Source organism: Lipotes vexillifer, unplaced genomic scaffold, assembly GCF_000442215.2.
Source record: "Lipotes vexillifer unplaced genomic scaffold, Lipotes_vexillifer_v1.1 scaffold111, whole genome shotgun sequence".
NCBI lineage: Eukaryota > Metazoa > Chordata > Mammalia > Artiodactyla > Lipotidae > Lipotes > Lipotes vexillifer.
This window is the reverse complement of record NW_006778270.1, coordinates 972,738-982,703: the sequence shown is the minus strand read 5'-3', so window position 1 is coordinate 982,703 and position 9,966 is coordinate 972,738.

The window sequence follows — 9,966 nt, the reverse complement described above, 5'->3', positions numbered from 1 at the left end:
GGGAAGGGTGAGCTGTGATAGGGTGAGAGAGAGACATGGACATATATATACTAACAAACGTAAGGTAGATAGCCAGTGGGAAGCAGCCGCATGGCACAGGGATACCGGCTCGGGGCTTTGTGACTGCCTGGAGGGATGGGATAGGGAGGGTGGGAGGGAGGGAGACGAAGAGGGAAGAGATATGGGAACATATGTATATGTATAACTGATTCACTTTGTTATAAAGCAGAAACTAACACACCATTGTAAAGCAATTATACCCCAATAAAGATGTTAAAAAAAAAAAAAAGCAGAACACTTTGAACTGGGTCTGATGCACTGAAAGTATCGTATATGCTTTGATATCACAGCCCACCCCTCCACACCAGAATATGTTCTGACCTACAGTAACACTACATGAATATTTAATAAACTAATGAGTACATAGGCCACAATGTTTGTGTAAATCTTTCTGAAAAGAAAATACAATATACATTTGACCATTGTGTCATCTGACTTCCAAAACTGTGCTCTTTTAGAACCCAAAAAGTGTACACTCAAGGCTTATTTCCTCAACCCTTTCTGCTAGCCACCCCACATCTCTTCTTGGGGTCAACCAATGCCACCAGTTTCTTAAGTATATTTCAGATAGTACAGGCAGAAATGAGCAAATATAATTTTTTTCTATTTTTCCACAAATGGTAACATATACAGCAAATCTTATGTTTATATATATATACATAAACATGTATGTTTTGTTATACATATTTGCTATATATACGTTTGTTACATATAAATGTGTGTGTATGCATACTTACACCTTAATTTTTTCACTTATCTTGATTTTTCAAATCTTGAAGACAATTCTAAGCTCCTTGGCAGTCTATTTATGGATACATTGTATTACAATGTACAGGTACACCACAATTTACTTAATGAGTCATGCACTAAAGGATGTTCAGTTTGCTTCCAATCTCTTGATGTGGACAGCCTTGCCTTACAGATTTATCATTGTGTGACTACAACTGTAGAATATATTCCTAGAATAGAATTGCAGAGTCAAGGATATACATGTTTATGTTTGTAATTTTGATATATATTTGCCTAATTCCTTATCAACACTGTATGATGGAGCCGTCTCCCCTACCCTTATCACAATGTATCCAAATTGGATACACAACGTATCCAAAAACCTTAGAACTTTCACTAACTTATTTGAAACAAATACCAATTTAGTTTTAACTTGAATTTATCTTATTATGAATAAAATTGGGCATATTTTCCTATTTTTTAAGAGAACCATTGCCTTTCTTTCCTTCTTTCTCCTTTCTTTCTTTCCTCCTTTCCTTTTTCCATGTGCATGCATGCACAAGTGTTTTTGTGTATCTGTGTATGTGAATTTTCTGTCCATATTTTCTTTATTTTAATTTAATTTAATTTATATTTTTATACAGCAGGTTCTTATTAGTTATCCATTTTATACATATTAGTGTATATATGTCAATCCCAATCTCCCAAGTCATCCATATTCATCCATATGTCTGTATTTTCTGCATGGTTTTGTATTGAGATGAACTATTTAAAAATAAACTGTGACTTTATTATTAAATTGTAGAAATTCTTGATATACTTGGGAAACAAGCGTTTTGTGGTATGAATTGAAAACAATTTACTAATTTATTTTTTAAATTTTTTGTAAGTTTATTACATACACAAATTTTCATGAAGTCCAGTTAAGGTCCACTTTCATGATCATTTTATTATATTGCTTATCTGAGCTTATCCAGTTGAATGTACTAATAGAGTTCATGTAATTTCATCTTACTCTCAAGAAGAAGATACCTTTCTTATCCCCAGTTTACAGATGAGAAAAATGAGGTTCAGGGTGGATACATAGCTAGTCAGATGGTGAGTAAGTGGCAGAGCCAAGGTTTAAACCCAGGTCCTTTGATTAGAATCCATCCTTTCAGCTGCCTCGCTGTTTGCCTCCTGAGATACCTGTGAGACCCATGAAAATTGTGCGTGCCTTTATTTTCTGTCTTTTCATAGTGCTAACACATGGTGAGGCACATAGATGTTCGTGGGATGTGGGGCTGTTTGCCTTTACTTCTCTCTCTCTCTCTCTCTTTTTCTCTTTTAATGTAGCTCTTCTGAGTAGCTCGTGCTAACTTCCTTTCAGCCTCTTATATTGATTTTTAGGAAATCCACAAAGTCCCCAGATAAGAGAGAATACACAGGAAGACAAACATCAGACACCAAATAGCTAAAGGACATTTGCTTTTAGAATACTCTAGGGTGGCTTCATTTGGCCAGATAAATGTTTTCACTTTAATGGGAAGCAAAGACTCTAACTGCACACAGACACCCAAGTCCTCAAATAATCACAGGTTCACCTCCACAAAGCCAAAGGCCAGGCAGGGAGCCAGTATCATTTCCCAACCACAGGGAGGTGTGATCTACAAATCACTGGGCTTCAGCCACCACTCATATCCTGTGGGAGGTAGTGACCCTCAGCCATAAGGCATCCCATCCCTGGTAGCCCATTTCTGGGATAGCAAGCATGTGAGCTCCGGTCTGCACCTCACAGAGCCATCTCCAACATGGACATTTCCCACAGCTGCCTGTATTTTTCTAACACTCTCTGAGCCTCTGAGAGGCAGCAGCAATTCACTTTGTCCGAAAATCAGCCAGTGAGTAAAGAGCTCCATGGCCCCAGCTGCTTCCTGCTATCGATTAAAAATAGAAGCATAAAAATCAAATCCGTTAAGGTTTTACTTAACTTTGGCCTGAACAACGAGCCTCTTTGCTTAGGCAACATGTAAGAGAGAAGCAAGACACTGGCTGCTCAAACATCTCTGCTGGGCTTTTTAAAAAAAAAAAAAAAAAAAAGGATGCTAATGTCCTGTATTAAAAAAAAAAAGACCTGTTTCTGAAATGCAGTCTCTTGTACAGCCTTATGATCGCTTACCTTTCCTCTTCCATGCCGCTAGATAATTCAAGGCAGCTCCATCCTCCCCTACCCCAAGCCCTTTCTTACTCCTACCCTGCTCCATAGCGGGCACAAGTTTCCAGCCTGGCTGGGCTGGAGAAACCCTTGGGAAGTTTTTAATATGAATCTCCAGACCTCAGTGCAAAGCCACGAAATCAGAATGTGAGGTAGGAGGTGGTGGTAATGGGGAGGTGGGGTGTGGAGAGCTGGAGATACAGGCAGAGGTGGTTTTCAGGAACTTGTTTTTTTTGTTTTGTTTTGTTGGTTTGCTTTGTTTTTCTTAATGATTTTAATATAACAGGTCAAAAATGGCCAGAGTCTGGAAATCACTGCTATAGAGGAAACTTGGGGTGAGCAATTGAATTAAGTGAACTTTAAAGTGCTTTTCTACAGTCAGGTTCTGACCTTTGGTGGTCAGGGCATGATAACCAAAGTCCATTAAGGGGCAGAGTGAGAAGTGGGCAAATAGGGTTTGGATCTTTGTTCCGTGACTTACCATCTGACCTTCACCAAACTACTTCACCTCTCTAATCCTCGACTTCTCCATCTGTGAAATGGGGGTAGTGATTGTACTGACCTCATACCATCATGGTAAGATTTACCTGGCATTGGGTATAGAGAGGGCCTTGTTCATAGTAAGTACTCAATACATGTTAGTGACTTCAAATTAATTGAAAAATCACTTAGGTTCTTAGTTTTCTTTTTTAATTTAAGCAAGTATTATATCTATTCATTACTGTCATTGACTTCCACTGGTTACCCAGACTCTTTTTGGGAGCTCAGATAAGCTGCTTGCTGTGTCCACCACAAAGGAAAGAAGGCTGTGCCTGACCAGTGGTAGCTGGCAGCCCAGGGCATCCCAAAGTCAAACATTTGCCTGAGTAAATTGAGAGGTTACTGAAGCTGTTTCCCCTGTCTTCAAAAGTTCCAGGAGCTCCAGAGGCAGAATTGTAATTCAGTAAACTCTTGGAGTGAGGAGTTAAGGAGGGAAGGTTTTTTTTTTTTTTTTTTTAATACACAATGTATTTATTTATTTATTTATTTATGGCTGTGTTGGGTCTTCATTTCTGTGCATGGGCTTTCTCTAGTTGTGGCAAGTGGGGGTCACTCTTCATCGCGGTGCGCAGGCCTCTCACTATCGCGGCCTCTACTGTTGCGGAGCACAGGCTCCAGACGCGCAGGCTCAGTAATTGTGGCTCACGGGCCCAGTTGCTCCATGGCATGTGGGATCTTCCCAGACCAGGGCTCGAACCTGTGTCGTCTGCATTGGCAGGCAGATTCTCAACCACTGCGCCACCAGGGAAGCCCAGGAGGGAAGGTTTTATATTCTGTTTGCAGCTTCCTGGGCAGCCTCCATCCCCCCCACACCCCTTCAGTCCTTTGTATGTTTACTAATCAGAGTCCAGAAAGGAACAGTGGAAGCAATCTGGTAGTATGATTGTAATTGTTTATGCTTCTGAATATTATCATCATCATCCAGATCATTTCCGTTATTATTCTTACTTAATGTCTAAATAGCCCACAGGGCTCTCAAGGTTTACACAATGGAGATGCCAATTAAAGCTGTGGCAGCGCCTGAGGTCAGGACCCCAGGCTGGCAGAGGCAGCGATGACAGTCTCTCTCTCTCTCTCATTCACTGAACTGTTGGCTTCCTCCGACAGCTCCTTGTTCATCTGCCAGCCCTTTTCAGAGACAACCTGTAAGTCATTTCCCGGGGACTTGAGGGAATTGCAACTTATTCTCCTGCCACTAGATGGCAGGCAACACGATGTGCTTTTTCCAAGTAACATATTAACGGCAGTCAAAAATGATGCCCCTGGGCTTCCCTGGTGGCGCAGGGGTTGAGAGTCCGCCTGCCGATGCAGGTGACACGGGTTCGGGTTCGTGACCCGGTCCGGGAGGATCCCACATGCCGCGGAGCGGCTGGGCCCATGAGCCATGGCCGCTGAGCCTGCGCGTCCGGAACCTGTGCTCCGCAACGGGAGAGGCCACAACAATGAGAGGCCCGCAAAAAAAGATCCCCCTCTGTCCCTAAGCGTTTATTCCTTATAATAAAATCAGTAAATCTCAAGCTCACTTCTGATTTCAAGCTCAACTTGCTCCATGTCTGAGAGCACCCCGGGTCTGCCTGCTGTAATGCTCTGCCCTTCAGGGATTCATAATCACCACGCTGATGAGAGCAAGTCTGTGTGTCTACAGCGTTTCATAGTTTACAAAGCATTGGAGGGTTGGCAGGCTCTTTTGCATCCAGGATCGTATTTGACAAGTGAATGTACATACGTATGGAGCCCGGCCATAATGCAACTTCATTATATTGATCAACAGTGCCCACGCAGTGCCCCGTGGATACATTTGCATCCGTTTTATATGAAAACAGTTGCTACACCAGCTCTGGGAATGAATGGCAGGGTTTGAAGGTGCTCAACAAATGATCGGCATCATTTTGGTTCAGTCTTTCTGAGACCTGAAATGCTCCACCCTGGGCGGGGAGGGGTGTGCAGCTGAAAGGGCAAGTTTACCAGGCTGGGCACCCTGGGTCAGCATGGCCCAGCTTGGCTGGGTAATGGCACACTATGGGGTATGGTCTGTTCACTCCACACAAAAAGGAACCAGCTACAGATTGTCATTTGCATGCAACCAGCCTGAGTTGTCACTCCTGCACTTCAGGAATAAATTAGTTCATTCAAGAAGGAAAGAATTCCAGCGTGTGTGTGTGTATGTGTGTGTGTGTGTGTGTGTGTGTGAGTGTGTGTGTGTGTGTGTGCGTGTGTGTGTGTGTGTGTGTGTGTTGGAGGGTTTTATTTGGGGGAATTGAGTGTGGGTAAGATAGCTGAAATCCACTTGTCTGGAATTATTTTCATCCGTCTCAATTTTATAACTGCAAAGGTCTGATTCCTTTTATTAATACTTGAAGGTTTTTCTCCCAGTCTGAAGTTCAGAGTCACACTGACTCTGTACTGGCAGGTAATGATAGACTGCAGGACTCATTGTTTTCTGCTGTGAACTACAAATGACACACATTTGTTTCATAAAATTATCATAAAAGCCAAAAATGTATTGGCTTGGGGAGTGAGTTGGTCCATCAGTGTAATATTCCTATTAGTGTAGCTATTCAGCTGCAGGAGAAAAAAAAATCATTGCATTCCAATAATTAAATAGAGCAGGTGAGTATTATGGCTTTCACATTAGAAACTCTGCTATTTATATATTGTATATATTTTATTATAGGTCTGGAAGGAAATGAATTTGCATATTTTTCAGAAAAAATCCTAGTTGCAGGTGGAGGTTATAGAAAGCCAGGGCTGCTGCCCTAGATTGATCCTTAATCAAGTTCCTTCCTCTTCAAGCAGCCACTGAGATGACCCTGTTCAATCTCCCCAGGTCACCCACTGTCCTGAGCCTCCCAGCTCTTGCCTCCAGTACCTTTTGCAACATGATCTGCTACTTCTGAATGCAAGTTGCATAGCAGGTGCAAATTCTGTGATGGAATTGGCAGAATGGACAGAGCAAAATCTCACCAGTTTCATTTCATCTCCGCCCAGAGCAGACTTCATAAAGCAATAAAGACTGAATGTCTAAGGACTTAAAAGAAATGTGCTGTGTTATCATCATCAATTTATGAAACTCCCACAAGGAAGTAGACGTGATACAAAACATACAAATTGTACAGTTGCTACCTCTGGAAGTTTCAATGGCAAAAAGCAAAATGTTGAAATTGGATATTACTTTCTCTCTCACCTCCTCTCTCTTCTCTCCTTTTTTCTTTTCCTTTTCTCTTTCACCTTTGAGTTGGAGGGTTCCCTTTGGCAGTTCAAGCGTGGAGAAGGCTCTGAATGGAATAGCTTGGAACATACTGAGATGTGAGCCAATTCTAAATACTGGGTGGGGGTCAGGTCAGCAAGGGAAGTCACAAGGTGTTTGTGTGTGTGTGTGTGTGTGTGGTGTGCATTGATGAAAAGAGTGAGAGTTAAATGGGGTCAAGAAAGAAGGAAAAGGGACAGAGATAGTCACTGTGCTTCTGTGTTCACTGTGCTTCTGTGTTCTGTGTTATACGTCCATCCTCTGCACCATCCCATCCTTTTGGAATTACCAGCTAGCTACGAGGACCTTTTCACCTCGCTGCTTGTGCACAGGACTGCAAACCCCACAGTCAGTGTGTGAACACTCCTCTGTGTTTGCAACGTGTCAGACATTATGGAATCGGGGCTGACAGGCATGTCCCTGCCCTTGTCCTTAAGGAGGTCATAGTCCCATGCAGGAGACAATTCTATAATCCAGGACATGCTAGGAAGGCTGAGAAAAGTGCTTTGGGAACAAACACATCCCCCCTGGTTGTCTGGCACAGCTTCAGAGGAGATGGGACATCTTATAAGAGGCTGAAGAAGACACTGGAATTCTGTAGGGTTCTGGGCGGAGAGACATGCCTGCAATAAAATAGCAGAAAACTGTACAGTCTGTTTCCAGGGATGATCAGTTCTGCTGAAGAGAACCGGAAGTTGAAGGGGTGAAGTTGGTTGGAGTCTTACTTTAAATACAGCACAATTAGCCAAGTCCTTTTGATTGCAAGTGACAATATCTGACTGGAGCTGGGGCGTGCGTGTGGAGAAGGGGTCTCCTTTGTTTTTAAGGGAAATTATTATAGAATAAGGTATCTCAGGGAACTCAAGAATGAGGATTGGCGAGGTCTCAGAAGCAACTGGAAACAGAGGCTTGCATATGGTTAGTAATCAGGGTGTCTCCCCATCTCACATTTCTGCTCCTCTCTCTGTGTATGTTTCCTCTCTGTGTATCTGTCTCTCCCTCTCTCATTCTATATGTGGTGCGTATAGATGTTGTTTAAAGGCCTTCTCCTCTGCTCTTCTTGTGCATAAGAAATATGGTGCCAAGGACATCCTGGCTTTCCATCTTACTATCCGGGAACCCAACGAGAGATTGACTTCTTTTTCTCAATTTCAGTGTCAGAAGAATTGGGATTGGCCCAGGTTACACCAGGTGTCCACTGTGGAACAATCTGCTGAGGATGGGGTGGGACACCAGTGTGTCAGCCAATGTAATGTAACTGGAGCACGAGGGAAGTGGCATGTTAATGTGGCTGCCTCTCCTGGAGCCTGTGGATGGAGGGAGGGGTACATCCTGGGGGAAAAGTGATCCCAAGCAGTCAGTTCCATAGGCACCCACTCCACCATGGACTCCACTCTCAAACAACAGGGAAACATGGCCAGCTTCAGGGAGGCATGGCATGGTCTGACCCCATCTGCTCCCAAGAGCAGATTCTCTTTGGAATTTATCATAGCACCTAATAACTTTATTATTAGGAAGTACTTCTTTATATCTAACATGCTGCAGTCTGAACTCCCTTTAGAGAACGTGAAATATTCACCTCATGACCACAGACTCAAAGACAGCTACTAAGTGAGCCAATAACTTGTCCCCTGTAATCAAGTGACTGCCGATAGCAAGCATCCTGCTAGGTGATAGGGTTTTATCAGAGAATGAGATCCAGCCTATGCTGACAAGGAGTCTGAAGTCTGGTCTCCAGGAAGACAGTGAGGAAAATCAACCCCCCACCAATTAGCATGAGAGCATCTGGGTATGTTTATCTGTCCCCGTCTGGAGATCCGGCTCTGCGGGAAGAACTCACACACACCCCCGATCCCAACCTCCAGCAGCTCATAAGCTGGTTGAGGGTTTGAGCCAAACATGGTCAGCCTGAATAGGGAGCCTCTCTGCCTGCTGAGGCTCAGTTGTGTCCCCAGGAAAGTGCTCTTTGGGTCCAAGCTTGCTTGGTGCTGGAAGGGGGAGCAGAGAGCTGCAGATGAAGCAGGGTCCATCAAACTCCATGGAAGTCCCTTCGCCCAGGGGAGGATGGTACCCTGTGACTGCATTGCCCTCAACTGACCCTCGGCACTTCCTGAAAGGGTGGGCAGCCTGAAAACCAGAGAAAGAGGCAGATAAACACTCCTGGTTATTAGAGGACCAAGCTTAGAACCACCATCAGAGGCCAAACCAGCTGAGCTATGCAGCAGCCACAACTGTTGAAAACCAAGACCAAGAAAGAAAAGTCCTGAGTGTCTTGATGGGAGCAGGGTGCATGTGGGTCGCACACGTAGGAGGATTTGATACCCCTACTGTGACCTAATGACTCTATCACCCCTAACCTTAAACTCTCAGATGAGTTGAAAACGAAATCTTTAATCTCTGGAGGGCTGAGGATTGGAGGCAGGAGTCGGCACTATTTTTCCATGTCCTTTGGAGTCTGAAAGCTTGGTTTAAGCGGAGGCCAAAGTCCCAGCACCAGGGACGGGGCTGGATTTGGGGGAATCGCCTTGACTTTGCTCAAGGTGATCTTGGCGCGCCCTCTCGTGGCCACTGAGCTCACCGCACGTCTCGGGAAGCAGCTGGCCACCACGTACGAATGGACTCCGCGTTGTTAAACTGTCAGGTCTAATGTATTTATTTGACTCTCTGCTGTTAAAATGATTTCTCTACAGCACTGCGGTTATTTACGACTATTGTCACTACAAGGCGATGAGAAGGCAGCCGCAGAACAAAACAACAACAGCTGAAGGAAAGGTTCTGTCTGGGAGGGCTAGGGGTCTTGGTCGCAGGGGTTCCTGCAGCTGCAGCGGCTGTTTGCTTAATCTTCCGTGGGGTCTTTAGGGATCACTCATTCATAATGCAGAACACACTGCTCTCAGCCCACAGCCCACAGCAGCCCCAGCGAGCCCTGGTGGAGGAGCTCTGGCCCAGGGAGGGCAGCCCCAGCCCTCTTCCACAGGAGACATTGTCATAGAGGCATGTTGAATGGGTCCAGACCATCTCAGATTTTCTAGGTTCCTTGTTCAGATGAGGGTGAGTTCTTAGATGGCTGCCTCTGGGACCCGGATGTCTTGTGGTTTATTTCCTACCTTCTAGGGCCATGTTTCTCAAAATATGGTCCCCGCTTCCCTGGTGGCGCAGTGCTTGAGAGTCCGCCTGCCGATGCAGGAGACGCGGG